This window comes from Colobus angolensis, unplaced genomic scaffold, assembly GCF_000951035.1.
Source record: "Colobus angolensis palliatus isolate OR3802 unplaced genomic scaffold, Cang.pa_1.0 Scaffold105, whole genome shotgun sequence".
NCBI lineage: Eukaryota > Metazoa > Chordata > Mammalia > Primates > Cercopithecidae > Colobus > Colobus angolensis.
The window spans coordinates 2,519,820-2,538,240 of record NW_012111475.1 but is presented as its reverse complement, the minus strand read 5'-3'; the positions used below and the strand labels follow the sequence as shown (position 1 = coordinate 2,538,240).

The following is an 18,421-nucleotide window of genomic DNA, read 5'->3' as shown; positions in this document are numbered from 1 at the left end:
TCCTTCCTTCCTTCCTTCCTTCCTTCCTTCCTTCCTTCCTTCCTTCCTTCCTTTCTCGAGACAGAGTTTCACTCTTATTGCCCAGGCTGGAGTACAATGGCGTGATCTCGGCTCACTGTAACCTCCGCCTCCAGGGTTCAAGTGATTCTCCTGCCTCATCCTCCCGAGTAGCTGGGATTACAGGCATGTGCCACCACACCCAGCTAATTTTGTATCTCCCCCATTTTCACCTGTATTCTAACAGATAAAGAAACTAAGGCACACAGATATGAGATGACTTGCCCAAGACCATACAGAGCAAGATGGGAGCACCCACTCACACTGCTTCCAAACAGAGATAAATGGTGTGGTACAATGAGAAGGACATGGGTCACTTTGTCAAGAGCCCTGCCTTCCAAAAGTGGCTTTGGGATCCACAGTTTTATGTGGGAAGAAAATTGAACAATGAGGGAGAGAGTTTGGTAGCCAGGGAGCTGGGAGGCAGGAAGCATGAGTCCCCACCTATAATCCAGGCGACAGAAGATTGAGACTATATTTAAGCCTTCACTGGGGGAGAAGCCCTGGAGGATGGGAGCCTGTTCCTTCAAGGGAGCACTGGCCTGGAACCAGGGGAGAGTTGGTACATTCAAGGCATTTAGACCTCAGGGCTTTGAGGGAGTAGGGTGGGGATCATAAATGAGGAAGTGGGCCTGGGAGGGATTTCCAGGTTGAAACAAGTCCCAGGGTGTGGACTAGAGAATCTTCACTGACGGTCAGAAGTCCGGCTTAGAAACCAGATGGAAAAGCCCTTCCATAGTCAGGACCAGATGGGGTTTATATCAGCCCAGAGTGACACCGGTTTGGCATTGTGGTTGGGGGCAGGAGCGGCCAGGTGGAATGCTGCACTGCCCAGATTTCACTGTTCAGACATGCCAAGGAGGATTAAGTAATTAAACTGGGTCCAGCAAGTCATCTGCCCAGTACAAGCCTGGCTCCGCACTGCTCTCACTGCGGCAGAAGGGCTTCTGCACTCTGATCTCCATGCCTTCAATTTCACTCGCAGTAATCCATCCTCCACACAGCTACCTAGGCCGAGTTCCTTAAAGGCAAATCAGACCGTGTCATTCTCAGTTTAAAAGCTTTCCAGGGCTTCCATCGATTTCCCCACCAAGCCTAAGCTCCTCTGCATGGCATGCAGGGCCCTCTGAGGTCCGGCCCTGACTTCCTGTGCTGCCACTCAACTCCCTTGCCCCGCCTCACCCTCTGCGTTCCCTCCGGCATGGCACTGCCAGCTGCACCATGTTCTTGGGCTGTGAATGTCTCCCTTCCCCATCTCTGTGGTTCTCAACCCTGGAATCAGAATCCTAGGGAAGCTTTAAAACTTCAATGGCCTGGCAACTGTCTTGGGGGTAGGGCTCAGGCATCAGTGTTTATTAGAGACCCCCAGGTGATTCCAACGTGCAGCCAGGGCTAAGAGTCACTATTCTCTCTCTAACCAACCCTCAACTACTTCCTTGAAGATTCAGCCCAGGTGTCTCAGCCAATCATCAAATATTTATTGAGCTGGGTACTATTCTAAGCAGTGGATATAAAAATACTAATGATAGCTAATATTTATTGAGCACTTGCCATGTGCCAGACACTGTTCTAAGTGCTTAACATACATTAACTCATTTAGCCCAAACCATACCTCTGTTGGGGGCAGGTATTATTATTTCTCGCATTTTACACATGAAGAAACTGGAACACAGAAAGATAAAGCAACTTCCCCAGAGTCACACAGTGGTGAGTTGTGCAGCCAGATTTCTGCACAGGCAGTTTAAGCATTAGTCTGCACTTTTAATCCCTGGACCATCTATCCTGTCCCTTCCCCATTCCTGCCCCACGTTGTTCACAGGCTGCAAGAGAGAAGCAATAAACCGACAAGCAGATACAGAGCGTGGAAAGGAACACACGGGGCAGGGTGAAGCTGCCCTTAGTGAGAGCAGCAAGGGGCCAAACTTTAGACTGGGAGTGGTCAGGCCATCCCTAAAAGCAATATTTAAGCTGACATCTGAAGGACGAGTAGCGTCCAGCCATGCAGAGGGTAGAGAAATGGTGTTCCAGGCAGAATGCAAAGGCCCAGAGGTGGAAAAGAACACGATCTCTTCCAGTAAGTGTTCATGGTTCCCTCAGTGTGCAGGACATAGGGAGAAGGCACAAAAGGAGGTAAAGAAATGGACAGGGCCAGTGCCTGGCAGGCCACCTAAAGGGTTAGGATTTTATCCTAAATGCACTGAAACATCTTCAGCAAGGTGTGCGCATTGTCTATGGGAGAGTGGCTAGAGGAACTTAATGGGGCCATTCAAGAGGGTGCTGCAGCCATTTAGCAAGTGGCCCAGAAGCAGAGCTGGAGAGGAATCACCTCTTGCTGGAAGCACTGCAGGTTCCTGCCTCCAGTCACAGGACCATCACGGTGCATTATAATTGTTTCTTTACCTCTCTGCCTCCCCACCAGACTGGGAGGCCCTTGAAGGCAGAAACTAAGTCTAATTAGCTGGCCCCTGTCACCCAGCAGCTGACCAATACTAGGTGCTCAGTAAACATCTGTTAACTGCAAGTGAGTTGAATGGAATCATGCAAGGCCGATTAGGTTGGCAACACATTGAAGAATTTCTTCTTCTTCATTGATCTGGGGACTTCACAGACCTTGGCCAGAATAAGAGGATGCTGCACGCCTCCAACAATCAGTAGAGACCCTCCTCTGAGCACCCGCCATGGAAAAGCAGTGTTGGGCTGTAGATAACTTGCAGCAGCCAAAGTCTGTCATTTCCCTAACCCCCAGCAAACCCCACAAGGCATGGCAATGCAGAGGGAGGGAGCTGAAGCCCACAGTCCTCCTAAAGTAGCAGAACCTCAAGATTCCAGGTGGCACTGGATGTTTTAAATAGCCCAGGTTTTAGCAGGCAATTTGGTCACCCATTTTGAGTCTGCACTTCTGACAGGGAGGGCAGGGCCATGTCCGATGTTGGAGCCTCTGTGGCCCTCCTTTCTGCTGCCATCACCACCATCAGGTGGATCCCCAAATCATGTGACGCCCCACCTCCATTCGAATCAGAGACATGCAGAGGAAAAGGGGAGGAGCCTTTGAGGGCCCCACAATCAGTTGGTGGCAGAGCTGGGGTGGCTGTGCAAGCATCCAGACTCCCAACCCGGTGCTCTCTCCATGGCACTTCTCAGTCGACCTGCCCAGCCCCTAGCCTGCCCTCACTACTCCTTGAGGAATGTCTCTCTGGAGGTGCTGAAGCTGCCCAGAGCACAGAGTATCTGAAACAGGGGGGCGCACAGTTTCCTGGGAGAAGCAAAGAGCCAGGCCCTTCAGAACAGCAGCTACCCCTCCTCCCGTTCTGCTCTCATGCTTTGCTAACAGCGTAACGGTTGAGTGGGTAGGGCTAAATCCCTGCATGCCACTTATCACATGTGTGGTCCTGAGCAAGTTACTTAAACACTCTATATATCAGTTTCCTCACTAGGAAGTAGAGATGATAGTTAAAATAACAGTACCTGTGTCCTAGGGTTGTCATGGGCAATAAATTAGATAATAAGTACAAAGGGCTTAAGGCAGTGCCCAGTATGTAATAAGTGCTTACATAGTATGAACATCAGAGAGAACTTTCTAGATCAGCATCAAGGGACTTGGGTCATTATCCAGTTCATAAACCCCTGTGTGCCTCAGTTTTCCTATCTGTTAAATGGGGGAGTGATGCAGCCATATGAGTGGCTTAAACACAACCATCAAATGCTAATTACTATGGGAAGTGTTTGGAAGTTAAAGAGAAAAAGTACCTTACAAGCGGGAGGCTTGATGGGCAGATGACCCCACAGCAGAGGAAGGGGCCCATAAATCACCACCAGCCCAGCAGGCTGCCTGGGTTTTATGGGGCTTGGGGCCCAGGCCACTTTCCTGAACATCATTTAGAATTTATAGACTCTTGTCCCTGTCCTTTCTGTACTTAGTTGCCTTAGAAGCCAGCCTGGCATTAATAGCATCTTTGCTGCCCAATCAGGAGAATGCAGCCTTTTCTACGTTTAATCCCCAGCTAGTGGAAGGAGTGAGAGCTGGAAGTCCACGGAGAACCCTGGGGCTGCTAGTGGGCTCCTATAGTGAGCAGATGGGCTGCTAGCAGGCGGGCATGTTCATTCTGCAACAAGGTGCCTCCTCTACCTGCTGGGGGAAGGATCGGATAATGACAACTACATCAAATGGAATATTGGAGCCAAAGGACCTCAAGAGCCCAGGTCCCCCCAAACCCGCTGCCTGCATAGCTGCCCCAGTGATGACTGAGACCTCAAAAACTTCATATGAATTTGAACAGAACTGAAAGGGACTGGGGGCATCCTGTCCATTTATCAAATATGAAAACAAGAGTGAGAAGCATCAGCTGAGAACTCCTGATGAAGTCTAATCCTGCCTTCATCACTTACAAGCTGTGTGACCTTAGCTTAGGAATTTGGCCTCTCTGAGCCTCAGTTTTCTGTCCTATAGAACAGGTTTAAAAGTACCTGCCCCAACTATTCCAGAGGCCACTGGGATGAAAAATGAGACAAGGTACCGTTGGGGGGAATTTGGAAAGGATGGGAGCCAAGCTGCAGCAGAGTGGTCAAGAGTGTGGGGCATTGGGGCCAGATGGCCTGGGTGCCAGTCCCAACCCGGTCACTTCCTAGCTGGGTGACCCTGGGTGCATGACTTGACCTCTGTGTTTCAGTTCCCTCTTTGCCGTAATTTGCCTAAGTGACAGAGTTTTGTGAGAATTAAGTGGGATAGCATCTCTGAGCCTGCCAGCGCTCCATAAATGTGGGCAGCTAAGAGAGGCTCCATTCCTAAGAATGTCTAGAATGGCTTACGGCACGGCAGTGGATATCAGAAACAACTGGATTCAAATCCTGGCTCAGCCATGCATTTGTTCTGTGACCTGGGTAGGGTGCCCAACTCAGCCTAGTTGGCCTGGGACTTCCCTAACTTCAAAACTGAAAGTCCTGGCCGGGCACAGTGGCTCACACCTGCAATCCCAGCACTTTGGGAGGCCGAGGCAGGTGAATCACCCAAGGTCACGAGTTCGAAACCAGCCTGGCCAACGTGGTGAAACCCCATCTCTACTAAAAACACAAAAATTAGCCAGGCATGGTGGTGCTACTTAGTGGGCTGAAGGAGGAGAATCACTTGAACCTGGGAGGCAGAGGTTGCAGTGAGCCAAGATCTTGCCATTGCACTCCAGCCTGGGCAACAAGAACAAAACTTGTGTCAAAAACAAAACAAAACAAAACAAAACAAACAAACCAAAAAAACCACAACTGAAAGTACTGCATCCCAGAAATCCCCTTAGTCTCAGGCAAATTCAGACAATTGGTCACCCTAGATCTGGGGAAATCTCATTGATATTTCGAGCTTCAGTTTTCACATGTGCAAGGAGGTAATACCTACTTTGCAAAAGCAGCTGGGAGACAAAATGAGAGAATGCATATAAATTATGGTATAGACAAACACTTTAATAATGTATGCCATGTGCCAGGTGCTATAGCATTTTGTAGCTATTTGCCATTTTATACTCATGACAATCCTAGGGATTAAGTATTGCTGTTAGCTCCATTTTACAGAAGGGGAAAGTGAGGCTCAAAGAGCTAAGTGACTTGCACGAGGGTACATAGCTCCTAAGTGGAACTGCTGAGATTTGAACCCAGCTGTCTGACTCCTGGGCCTGACTGACTGTACTAAAATTCCTCTCACATACCAAGTGCTCATCAAGTAGTAGCTATTTATAAGAAAAGCAACAGAAACGTCACCCTCAGAGTTATGCTCCCAGTTTGTGTCCATCACGGGGCAGGGGGGTGGCGGGGAATGGTGGGTGATTCTGAGCCCACAGGAAAAAGTATAAGCTTCACTTTACCTTTATACTTCACACTTTCCACAAATGTGTGGCCTGTTCCATAAATCTCAGGCTATGTAAATTTGGTGCATAATTGGGAGGCACTGCAGGTACCTGCGGCTCCGGGATAAAATCCAGGCAGCTCCGGAGAGAAGCAGGGCCCCATTAACAAGGACAGAGTGAGAAGTGGGCAGGGAGCAAGCTTCACTTTACAGCAGGACCATGGAAGTGCCGATGTGTGGAGCTGCACTCTGCCAAGGATGGCTTCTTGGAGTTATGGGACTCACGACATCCTCAGGCTCAGGACCCTTTTCCCCCACCCGCCCCAATAAGGGACATGCAGACGGCACAGGGGATCCCTCTGCTCCCAAAACATCTGCCTCCCTTCCCCATGAGTGTGACCTGGGAGACAAAGACATGAGTGTCTGGGCCATGGCAAGTGGCATATTGTGGCCTGACTCTAGCCATGGCAATAGGTCCTTAGGATGATGGAGGAAGCGGGGATGTGAGGATCTGGAGAGGAAGGACTCCTCAGGATGCTCCACACTAGACCCAGTCACCCCTTCCAACTCCTGCTCAGGCACCAGGCATCTCAGGCCTCAGTGGGCAGCACTCAGCAGGGCCTCCTCACTGCTGTGCACTAGTGAGGGCGGGGCTGGACCTGACAGAGTGCGCAGAACCCCCGGCTCTTCCCCTGCTGCCCACTGGCTCACTGTGCTCCTGGGAGCTAGGCCCAGCTCAGAGGTGCTCCTGGGCTGCAAGCAGCTTTGCCTCTGAAACAAAGGGCAAGGGAACACACAAAGGCAGTACTGAGAGAGACACCATGGAGGTCAGGATGTCACCCTCCCTCCGTGGACACAGGAAAGAAGGAGGATGGACGGCAACCACACCACCCAGCCAGGGCTCCCACCAGCCTTACTCTGCGCCTGCCCTTCTGCCCTTGCTTGGGGGGCCAAAACAATGGCTATTGGAGCCCTAAACATCTGCGGATATTGGGGTAAAAGGGACCTGGCCCCTTGCCCGCCCTGGGGACATTTCCTGCTGTTGCAAGATCCTCAGGCCTTTCCCCTGGGTGCAGTGAAAACAGAAAGAAACCGAAGTCGTGTGAGGATAAGAATGCCTCTTGCAGCACCATGAAGCCATTCCGCCCTGTCCTCACTCTCCCACCCCCAATCCAACTCAGGGATCACAGCGCGTGACAGTATGCATCCTGGTTAAGAGTGGGCTCAGGAGCTGGCTGCTGGGGTTTGAATCCAGCTAATTCAAAGTTGAATTTTACTGTAATAGCTGTGTGACCTTGGGCAAGCTACTGACCCACTCTGAATCTTCATTCCTTCACCTGTAAAATGAAGTAATAACAACACCCACTGCACAGAATGAATGTGGGCATAAAATAAGTACATAAAGCTTATTTGAGAATAGCACGGGGCTCACAGCAAGAATTCAATACCCAGTAGCCATTATTATTATGGTATAATATAATATAATGCAAGCATGACCTGGTCATTCCATTAGCCTTCCTGAGCTAGTTTCCTCATGTTTAAATGGAGACAAGTCTGCTTGCCCTAATTCCTCACTGTCATGGGGTCCAAAGAAGACAGGTATGGCTGCAAGTAGGGCTTTAAAATGTATAAAGTGCTGTATGCATGGAAGAGATGAATATAATGCATACTCCAATAAATACAACGCAGTGTAAGCCTAATTCCATAGGGTAACATGATACAATGTAAGATAATACTCTGTATTAAAAACTGAATTGGAGAGAGACAAGACAGATGGAGAGAGAGATGGAGAGGCAGAGAAAGGCCGAGCAGAACAGGGACAGAGAGTGAGGGCTGAACTGAAAGAGCAGCGAATCAATGTTGTACTGTAATTTAAAAACCAATATACAGTAAATATCAGCCTGGCGTTGCAGCGCAGCAGCACGGCAGGGCAACCCAGCCTGAGATAACTCACGTCTCAAGCTGGGCCAGCCACTGCTGCGTCCCACTGGCCTTCCCTGTAACTCATGATCCATTGCTCTGTCTCTGGAGCTGCCTGGATTTTATCCTGGAGCCGCAGGTACCTGCAGTGCCTCCCAATTATGCACCAAATTTACATGGCCTGAGATTTATGGAACAGGCTGATCACAGAGCCCTAGAAGGAGCTCAGGGCCTTGACATCTCTCCCCACCCCAAGAGAGAGACACTGGGCTGGGGCTTTGGGTCCTGGCCAGCCTGGCTCTGAGCAGAGAGTGGCTGGGAGGCCTGGGCTCCAGTCGGGTCCTACTCCCAGCTCTCCTCCTGTGGTTCTTGCTGCTGTCTCATTCTGGCCTTTACCACCTTCCTGACTCCTCTTCCTATGGTCCCACGCCAACCCTCCATCATCACCTCATGTCCCACCCTAGATACTAACCCATGATCCATTCCTGCACCTTGACACCCTTGAGTTCCTAAAACCCCATCCCCATAAGCATTCCCTCCTCCAGTCTGGTTTTCCCTGCTGCAGGTCCTCATCCGCTCTTCTGGGTCCTGGCTCAAGGCCCATTTTCTTTTCTTTTCTTTCTCTTTTTTTGGGTACGGAGTCTTGCTCTGTCACACAGGCTGGAGTTCGGTGGCCCGATCTCAGCTCACTGCAACTTCCGCCTCCCGTGTTCAAGCGATTCTCCTGCCTCAGCCTCCCAAGTAGTTGGGACTACAGGTGCCCGCTGCCATGTCCGGCTAATTTCTTGTATTTTAGTAGAGACGGGGTTTCACCACGTTGCCCAGGCTGGTCTCAAACTCCTGAGCTCAGGCAATCTGCCTGCCTCAGCCTCCCAAAGTGCGAGGATTACAGGCATGAACCACCGCACCAAGCCCACAAGGCCCATTTTCTTGCCCTAAATTCTTTCCAAGCCCTTTCAAACCAAAAGATCCAGGAGGGTCTCTTTCCTACCACTAGGAGCAGCCCTGGGACAAAGGTGTGGGGTGGGTAGGAATATGGCCCAGGAGGATGTCTCTGGCTTTCTGCCCACACACCAGGCCAGGCTGAATCAAAAGGTCCTAATCCAGGTTCCCCGTCCCTTCTGTGCCCGCTGAGTGCTCCCAGCACAGCCCTGCCCTTACATAAACATTCAACAACCCTATAAAGTGGATGCTACTCTTATCCCTATCCCCATCCCAAGGCACTCATGACAGTTTCAAAAGGCTTTAGTACTCATGTCCTGTGGCCTAACTCCCATCCTCTGGGGTGCTGTGTAGAGGGCAGCCTGCTTCTCACCATGACATTTCACGTAGACCCCGCCTAGTTATGCAAGCCTGGAATGAGATCTTCCTTCCCCACCATGGTTTATTTTCCCAGCAGCCTGATCCCAACGTGCATAAAGGCCAGGTGGGAAGGCCAGTCCTGAACTTATCAGCTGTCATCATCCAAAACCCTCTGCTCCAAGACAACCCCTCACCTGAATGCAGTGTGGCTGTAAGGTACCATGAAAACCCCATCAGACCAGAAACCACTTCATAACGTCTGTGCCTCAGTTCCCTTTTATGCAAAGTGGCTATAATCATAATGTATATCCTGACTGCCTGGTAGCTTTGTTGGAAGGGACAAATGAGATCATGTGGAGAGTCCCCAGATTGCTGTCTAACTTAAGAGGTGGTTGTTAGAAAGGAGTATCAGTTAAGGGGGTCCTTAGTGGTATTTTCCTAAGTATGGTCCTCTCCATGCTTAGAAAAGAACCACTATTTCCACTACTACACTACTACTACTACTACTACTACTACTACTACTACTACTACTACTACTACTACTACTGGTACAACTAATAGCTCACACTTATATGGTGTTCAATATGTACCAGGTGCTGCTCCAAGTATTTTATGTATAGTAATTAATTTAATTTTCCTAACAACCCTGTAAGGTGGGTACTATTATTATCCTCCGTTTGCAGATGAGGAAACTGAGGCACAGAAAGAATAACCCACTCAAGTTCACACAACCAGGAAAACAGAACACAGTGCAAGTCCTACCAATGGGGGCACAGGTACACACATTTCTCCCTGCGAGAAAGATGCTCCATCCATGAATTTCGGTGCCTAAATGTTCCCTAATAATGTGCCTTGTGTATCTGCCTTATCCTCCTCCTTAGACATAAACTTCCCAAGGACAAGGACTGGTCTTTGCTCATCAGGTGAAGGCCTCCCAAGTATCAGGGACCTGCTTTGCCCATTTGCAAACACTCTGTGATTGCAAGCACATTCCCTGCCAGCCGCCTCATTTCCAGATTCTTGCCCCACAACAGCCTGGGGAACCACCCTCTCCTCCAGGGCAATAGCCCTTATTGTCATGTGCTCAGAAGGTGTGACTCTGGACAGAGAGTCCAGGATTTAATGTCTATTCCAGGGTCTCTAGCCTCAGCTCCCCTTCTTCCCAACTCGGCCTCTGTGACATAAGTCCTCAGGCTAGGAGGAAGATTAATGGTTCCTTTCAGGCCAGCTGTCCCTAAATTGGGATGATGACCCCAAATCTCTTCATCCTATCAGTTTCTATTTGGGTGAGATGGTAAGATGTCAGCTTAGTGGTAGAGCAGGGGAGGGAGCTGGGAAAGCAGCTTGAGAGCTCGTTTCTTAAGTGGCCTTCATTACCATTACCATATCATCACCATCACCATCAGCATCATCTCCACCGCCACTATCAGCTTTACATCAAGCAGTTAATCAGGCGTGACCTTGACTGACTCCTAAGCAACACACACGAACACACACACACACACACACGTGAAAATGCAGGTGTGGGCTGCAGTAGAAATCAGCTAGAACTTGGAACCGCCACCCCCAACACAATCAAGTCCTGGAGTCCACAAACAGGGCTGGAAAAAGTGCAGGAGAAGAAGGCAAATGATCGGTGAGATGGAGGGCTGCGTGCACACATGGATTGGAGAGGTAATTCACCTTTGCAGCGTCAGGCCCCCTGGGTGGCACATAGTAGGCATTCAATTAATGCTTGCTGAATTAAACCAAACAGGGGAAGACTGCTAGCCATCAAGTCATGAAAGGGATGGATGAAGGAGGATGGATTGATTACCACATCCTAGAGGAACAGGCTCTCTGGGCCTTGAAGTTTGAAGGAAGTGAAGGAGGGACTTCAGAGCGAGCTAAAGGAAACCTCACTGCCATGGCAGGCAGAAAAGCACAGAAGCTATAGCCTCAAGAGGTGAGGTGGGCTGAGACTACAAAAAAGGATACATTGATGATGGGCATAGCTTGTTCCCATCATAAGAAATAGCAATGAGAGCGCTTATTTACCTCGACCCTGAGGACAGAGGCAGTCTACTCTTCTCCCACACCCTACTTTGATGGAAACAAGTCAGAACTGAAACTGGACCGCCCATGGGCTGCCCCAGGGTGGCATTTCTCACTTGCTGGAGTTTAGTGTGAATAAAAGCTTCTAGCAGACTGAGAGCCAGGAAAGAAGACGGTTACCAAGAAGCTGCAGAAATATGCACATGTCTTGGCTGAGAAGGATAGAAGGTCTGGTCACCCTTTGTCTGTGTGTGAATCTCCCTGGTCCTTAGTTTCCCATCTTTAACACAGGGACAAAATATAACCTTCCTGTCTTTCAGGGTTGTTCTACAGAGCAGAATGTGCTACGGCAGCTCCAAAGTGATAGGTGAATCTCTGGACAGGATCCAGAAGTCTTGGTGCTCATCCTGACCCTGCTACCTGCAAATCCAAGCCAGTTTCTTCATCCATATACGGAAGAGGACATGGTTTTATCCTCCTGAATGAGGTCAGAGGGCTACAGGAATGACAGAAGGCCATGTATTGAAATGCTCTCTAAAGTAGACAGTGAGCTGAAAAGGTTGAATGGCACCCGCCCATGTCTTTGAGGGAGAAGCCAGTGCAGTGGAAAAAAGGAGTGTGTGCATGTGTGTGTGAATATGTGGGAGTGTTCCATTTGTAAGAGCAAGTATATGAACTCATGAACGTGTGTACATGAATGGTGCTGTGTGTGTGCATGTATGAATGTACAAGTGTGAGTATGTAATGTATGTGAATATATGTGTGAGTATAAGCATAAATGTGGGTGTGTATAGGTAAATGTGTGGGCGTGCAAGTATGGATGTGTGTGAGGTATGTGAACATGTGTACACTGGTGGGTGGGTGTGTGTATGAATGTGTGTGTATGTGCACATGTATGTGGGGGAGTGGGGAGGAAAGAGACACCTTCATTCATTCAGCAGCCCTGGGATCCTGGTCATTCCAAATGAAATCCAGTTACAGTGTTTGGTCATAGAGTAGTCAGGAGCATGAAGCAAAGAAAAGGCTCAGGTCAGTGCTATCTGGCAGAAGAGGATGGGAAGGAGGACACAGGACCCCAGCCAAGCAGCTTCCGGGGTCCAGATGGCTCCTCAGAGATGTCTTTGCTCTGAGGCTGGAACATGGACTCGTAAATCAAAGGATCAACGACCTGAACTGAAAAGGCCTTAGGAGAGCACACAGGCTCTGATCTACAGGTGAGGACAGGAAGAGAGAGGGGATGGCAAAAGTTACACAGCAAGTTCTGGGCAGAGCTAAAAGGAGAGCTCATTCCAGGTTCCGTGCACCCCAGCAAGCATTCTCTGACCAGCCCTCAGTGCCGTGTGCTATAGGAGGACCTCTAACCGCTTACCTCCATGACCCCAGATCCCCATTCATCCTCCCTCCCTTCTGCCCCAGGAGGACACTTCTAGGTATTATAGTGGCTTCATTACATGAAAGGTTGAGTCAAGAATCAATTCTACCCACCCAGGAATCTTCAATACCTTTTTAGAATGACAAGGCCTCATCTTACAGCCATTGTTAGGCATTTTTAGGAGTTTCCAGGAGCTCAGAAAGTCCAAAGTGCCTTTGCCCTCACTGCCATCATCCATCGCTCTCTCACCAGGTGCTGAGACCTTAGCATGGTTCATTCCCCAATGAGTGGCCACATTTCATATGTTTTGGGGACATCAAGGCCTACTTTACAATTATTCTGAAGTAGGAGCCTCCACAGACCCTCAGTATTAGTTGGGGGTCTCCCTGGCTTCTTTGACTAAAGCTGCCTTAACAGGAGAATGAAAAAGAATGGGGTAGCTGGGCAGAGAGTGCTACTTTTGGAGAAAAAGAATAGGAAGTGAGTCCCTGGGAAGAAGAAATGGGAGGGCCAAATAGACTTCACATCCCTAGGAAGTTTATTAGAGATCTGAGTTAAGGCAAGAGGGAGCCTGTCCTCTGTGCTGTCCTACACCAAAATGGGGTAAAGGAAGGGATGTGTTGAGGGGAGAGGACCCAGGCAGGAAACATGGAGGGAAGAGGGGTTCAGAGATGCTCAGCTTTCTGCTTCTTTATGTTGTTTCTGGGCACGTGAACTGTAGTTTAGCTCCTGCTGGTGGGTGAATATAGGACATGCCAATAATAAATGCAGTGAACTCTAAAGAGCCCAACTTATTTTGCAATCTCTCATGTTTTTGGGGCTGCCCTGTTAATACAGGATGGCTGCCAGGGAGGCCCAGGTTCTCCTGCAGACAATCCCAAGCAGGCTGATAAATTATGAGAACACAGTTTTGTTCCTTAATCCAGCTTGACACAGTTTAACACCCATATCTTGTCTCTACAGTTCCAGTGGTTCCTCAGGTTGGTCTGGTCTCCATTAGGCTTGGCCCTTGGAGACATTCAAAAAAGCAGGCCCAGCTCTGTTCCAATCAAAGATGCCCTGATTTTCCAGTTGCATAGAAGCCCTGGGTCTTCTCTGCAGGGCCCCTATACCTTCTATACAACCCTCAGTTACAATGCAAGGAAATCACTCAGAAAAAAAAAAGAAATAGACTGATAAATCATGACATGTGTAGACTGTGTCATTACTAAAACTTGCTTGGTGATTTGGACTCAACAGTTGAACAAGCTGAGTGGTCCAGAACATAGCTATTTTTGACCCTCTGTTCAAAGTTTAGCCTTGTGTTCTCCAGCAGTCAACCCAACACTGTCCTAACCTCCCATCTTGATAAAATGGAGATTCCTACTCAGGAGGTCTGGAGCATGGGGCTTTTCATGGCTTACCTACTCCCAGGTGATGCTGACACTGGTCCACAGACCACACTTGGGGTAGCAAGTTGCAAGTGCATCTGTCACCCTCACTATCTTCTGAATTCCCCCCTGCCTCATTAATCCACCTCTTCTAGCTAACACTAACCTCTGTTAATTTTAGGACAATGCATCCTCAGTGGGGACAATATTGCCCCCAAGGGGGTAAACATGTGTTCTTGGTGGGGAGGCAAGAAAAGAGAACTTAATCTTTTGATATACAAAGTACAGATATACATATAGTATGTCTGTGGTACTAAAATTTAATGGGAGGGTGTGATTAGGAAAAACCCTCCAAAAATGCTTCTTCCAAAAATGCTGCCCATGTGCCCCTTCCTAGCTTCCTGTTACCAGTCCCACCCAATTATCTGAACCACAACTGCCCTTTTCTGCAGGTTCTTAACACCCCCTGTCTCAGAAAACACAGTGGCCATCTGTCTGGCCTGTAATCACTAGTTAACTGCAGTCCCACATGAAACTGACCCGTGAAAGTCCACGTTTAGTGCCCTGATACCTCAGTATAATTATATTTGACATTTTAGTGACAGTCTTAATGAGAAAGGGTCACAAATATAGCTGTGAGTGCTAAAGGGCTTGTCCAGTTTACAAAGTTCAGTCACACATGCTGCTCTGCCCTTCCAACAACCCCTCTCCCAGATTGGATGTTCCATCTCCCAACTACACAGATAGGACCCAGTTCAATCATAGCCCCTGCCCAGGCCCCACAGAGCTGTCTCCATTCACTTTACCTGGGTCTCACAGCATTCCTATGAGGTCACCCTTGGGAGAGTGGGCAACAGAGTCAGAAAGAGAAGACTGGGTGCTGGCGGGGGGCGGGTATTTTACATTCAAACCTTAGATAGGAAAGGGTGGCAGGTGATACTTGTAAAATGCAGAGCCCCTCTTCCTGAGCAAATGTTCATGGCCATAAAAATCCAAAACAAACAAGAGAAAGGTGGGAAGCATGCGCCTGAACCCCAGAGGTGAAATTTGCTCTTCAACCATCAATCCTCAAAGTTTTCTGGAGGGCTTCATGGAGTCTTTTAACAATCAGCTTATGTCTGATGGCATCAAACCCTCCTGGCAGCTCCCTGGACAGGGGGAAGTTGGCTGTACTATCCTCCATGTCTCTGAAGACCTCTCCCTCCCTTCTAAACTCTCTGCTTCAACCAAAGACTCAGATCTGAAAAGGGGTTTGGGGACCGCCAGGAAAACATCAGGTCATAATACATCTGTTGGGCACGTGCTATTATTTCATTTTACCAGGTCAAAACACAAAGACTCATATGGTTAACCAAGATGTGGCACAGCCAGAATTTGAACCCAGGCCCCCACATGTTGAGGTTTCATTCCATTATATGACAACTCTATCCCTTCAATAAGTTGGACCCTAAAACTCCACCTCTACCCAAAGAAAAATCACAAAATACTCAAACTGTTGTTGCTCTTGTTCAGAGTCCAATTCCACTTGGCCATCCCAGGTTGTTTATTGTTCTATGTCTCTGCTTCCAGTCTAGCAGCCTCCCCCATCAGACTGTGAACTCCCTAGATGCTCATATCTACCTTAGGAAAGGGGAGTTTCTGAAAACAATTAATTCCAATTTCACTTCACCACTGTCCCTGGGTAGCCAGACCCCATGCCAGGAGCTTATAAGCCTCTGTACACCCACCCCCCAAAAAAAGGAGAGCAGAACCTGCTCAACCCCACAAGCTGAAGAGGCTTGGCAAACTGGCCCTTGGAGGCCAGAATCCCTGTTTTTTGTTTTTCTTGTTTTTTTTTTTTTTTTTTTTTTTTTTTTTTTTTTTTTTTCCTGTGGAGCTGCAGCAAAGATAAGAAGAGCAATTCCTTCTTCAGTCAAAGCAGGACTCAGTTGGCCAGAAGGCTGCCTGGTTTCCCCGGTGGCCCCACCCACTGTGACTGTATTTTCTTCCTATCTATCTTCCTTCTCCTCAGCCTCACCTCCTGGAAGCTCCCAGCTCACCCTGTCTCAGGCCAGACTCCCCAGCTTCTGACATTTCTGGGCCTGAGCAAAGAACTGGCACTTTACAGAAGAAGGAACCCTGAAACCCAGCCTCCAGCCCACGGCAGGCAGACACCCAGTCCTTCCAGACAGGAGATGGAGCTGGGAGCCAACCTTCCAGAGGCTGAAACAGAAATGCCAAGTTTGCTGTTTGCATCCCCAGGATGAGGGCAGGAAGATAAATAATTACATTCCTGGGCAGGAATTAGAACAGAAACTCTAAATTGAGGGCTGGGCAGGGGGCCTGAGCATGTGGGGAGGCCAGAAAGAGAGACGCAACTCTGCACTCCCAGCCAGAGTCAGAAGGGAAAGATGACATTCCAGCATCAGCTGAAGGGCCAAGGCAGCTGGCATGGTCGGCGGAGGCTGACGGCTCCAAGTGCAGGCCTTTTGGAGCTTCTGAATACTCCCTACAGGACCCTGACCCCCTTCAGCCTCCAATGTACCCCACAAGGAAATGCCACTGCCATCAGGGCTCTGCTGTGTGCAGCCAAATAAAGCTCCTGTCAGAGGGCAGCGACCAGACCAGGGCACAACCCCAAGACCCAGTTCCCGTGCTCCCCACTTTCAGTTCCAAATCGGCCCCCACACAAGAATAACAGCCCATATAGAACCTCTAGCTCTGGTCCCTGGGAGCTTCACAGCCCAGGGAATGGCAGTTTCCTCCCTAGCTTTGCTCCTCCCCAGCAGCAGGGGGTCAAATTCCTGAAGCTGCCCCCTCCCCCAGTACTAGAAGGCCAATCAGGCCATGGAGGCCACAGCTGCCACCTCCCTGAAACATACACATGAATACACACACACACACACACACACACACACACACACTCCGTTGTGGCCAGGGGAGGGGGTCTTCATCTATAGCCATGCCTGTAACTCCAACTCAAGAGTGCAGACTCTGACATGTTCCCTGTCCCTGCAGGTGTCTGTCTGTCTGCAGCTGTCTGCTGTCGTCGGTGCATTTGGCAACAATCTGGCTCAGTCCCTCTGCGGTCTCAACTCAGGCTCCCTTCTCCCTCCTGCTCTGGTTTTCAGAGGCTCTATCTCCCTAGAACTCTCTGCCTCTGTCCTTTGTACTGGGCTGATGGGAAGATGAGTAGGACACCTCCCTCAGAAAGTCTGTGCAAAGCAAGGCACTGTCCACCTCGTAATGGTCCACTGCTCTCCCTCCTCCCTACCCAGACCAACCTTAGAACCAGGGCAGGGCTGGGTGGGAGACAGAGACCTAGGAACCCAGGCATGGCTAATGCCATTTTCCATATTGCTTCATCATGCCATTCTGATGCCCCAAGCTGCACACACACACAATCCCCCTGATCTCGCTTTCTGCGTGAGGCCAGCATAGGGTCCCTGAACCTGCCCTACCTGTCTCCCCAAACTGCAACCATGCCTTCCTTCCTCCCATCCGCTCTGCATCAACCCCTCTGCACTTGGCTTTACCCCGCCCTACCCAGTCCACAGAGCTCAGGGAGTCCCCAGCGCCCCCACCCAGCCCCAGCAATGGCTCTAGCCAGGCCTCGCATGTGCGGAGATGCAACAGAGTGGTCTGGCGGCAAAGTTCTCCTGCTGCTTTCAACGGTTCCATCCAGCCGCCTCTCCATCCTGCTCTCCAGCCTTATACGGACCCCGCTCTCCCCGCTCCCCGCCAGAGTTTCACCCCCACTATCGGAAAAAAAGACTAAAGAAAGGAAAGGAAATATCTCGCGATAAGGATGGGCGAAAAGAGAAGGGGGTGTCCGCATGAGCACCTAGGATGAGGGGAGTCTTCAAGTGAAAAAGAAAGGGATGCAAAGTTCCCGGTTCCCTCGGGTGCGTTCAGCCCCGCGTCGAGCTCCCGCAGACACCCGGGATCGCGAAGATGCAGGGCCGGCGACCACTCACCTGGGCGAGGCAGCATCTACCCCTGGCTGGGAGGCACCGAGGCCGGCTCCGCGGGGCGCCCGGGCTCCCCGGCTCGGCCACGCATCCTTCCCCGCCCGAGACAGACTCGAGCTAAACCCTCCGGCGGCTCCGGCGGCTCCGGCGAACGCAGGCAGATGGTGGCCTCGGACGTCCACGCGGGGAGAGCCCTGAGCCGCTTATTCAGTTATATCCATGGCATTTAGCACGAAGAAGGGGGAAAAAGCACAACTTGCTCTCTTCTCTTCCAGATTAAAGAAAATAATGATAATAATAATCCCTCCCTAGGAGGATGCCGGTAGGATTTTCCGGATCGAAGAACCCCAGGCATTCCCAGGAACCTCGGGCATCTTGGAATGTGGGGTGTCTTCAAGTTCAGACGAGCCTGCGGGTTGTGTATGTGTGAGTGTATGTGTGTCTCAGCGAGAGGGAGCCAGGCACTCACACCCACACGCACACACAAACACACTCCCCCGTACTCCCCGCATGCACACTGCCCCCCACGCGAGCGCGCATACGCGCGTACCCGGTTTCTCTCTCCCCTACACACACACACACACACACA

At 50.0% G+C, this 18,421-nt stretch overlaps 1 protein-coding gene across 1 annotated transcript in view; it reads right to left on the bottom strand.

The window, feature by feature from the left end:
* LRFN2 (leucine rich repeat and fibronectin type III domain containing 2) overlaps nucleotides 1-17,943 on the bottom strand; it is a 189,377-nt gene extending 171,434 nt beyond the window's left edge. Inside the window, exon 1 of the mRNA XM_011944204.1 lies at nucleotides 17,839-17,943. The gene's annotated coding sequence lies outside the window, so the exon portion shown is untranslated. The remainder of the gene's footprint in view (nucleotides 1-17,838) is intronic.
* Between the last annotated feature and the right edge of the window lie 478 nt (nucleotides 17,944-18,421).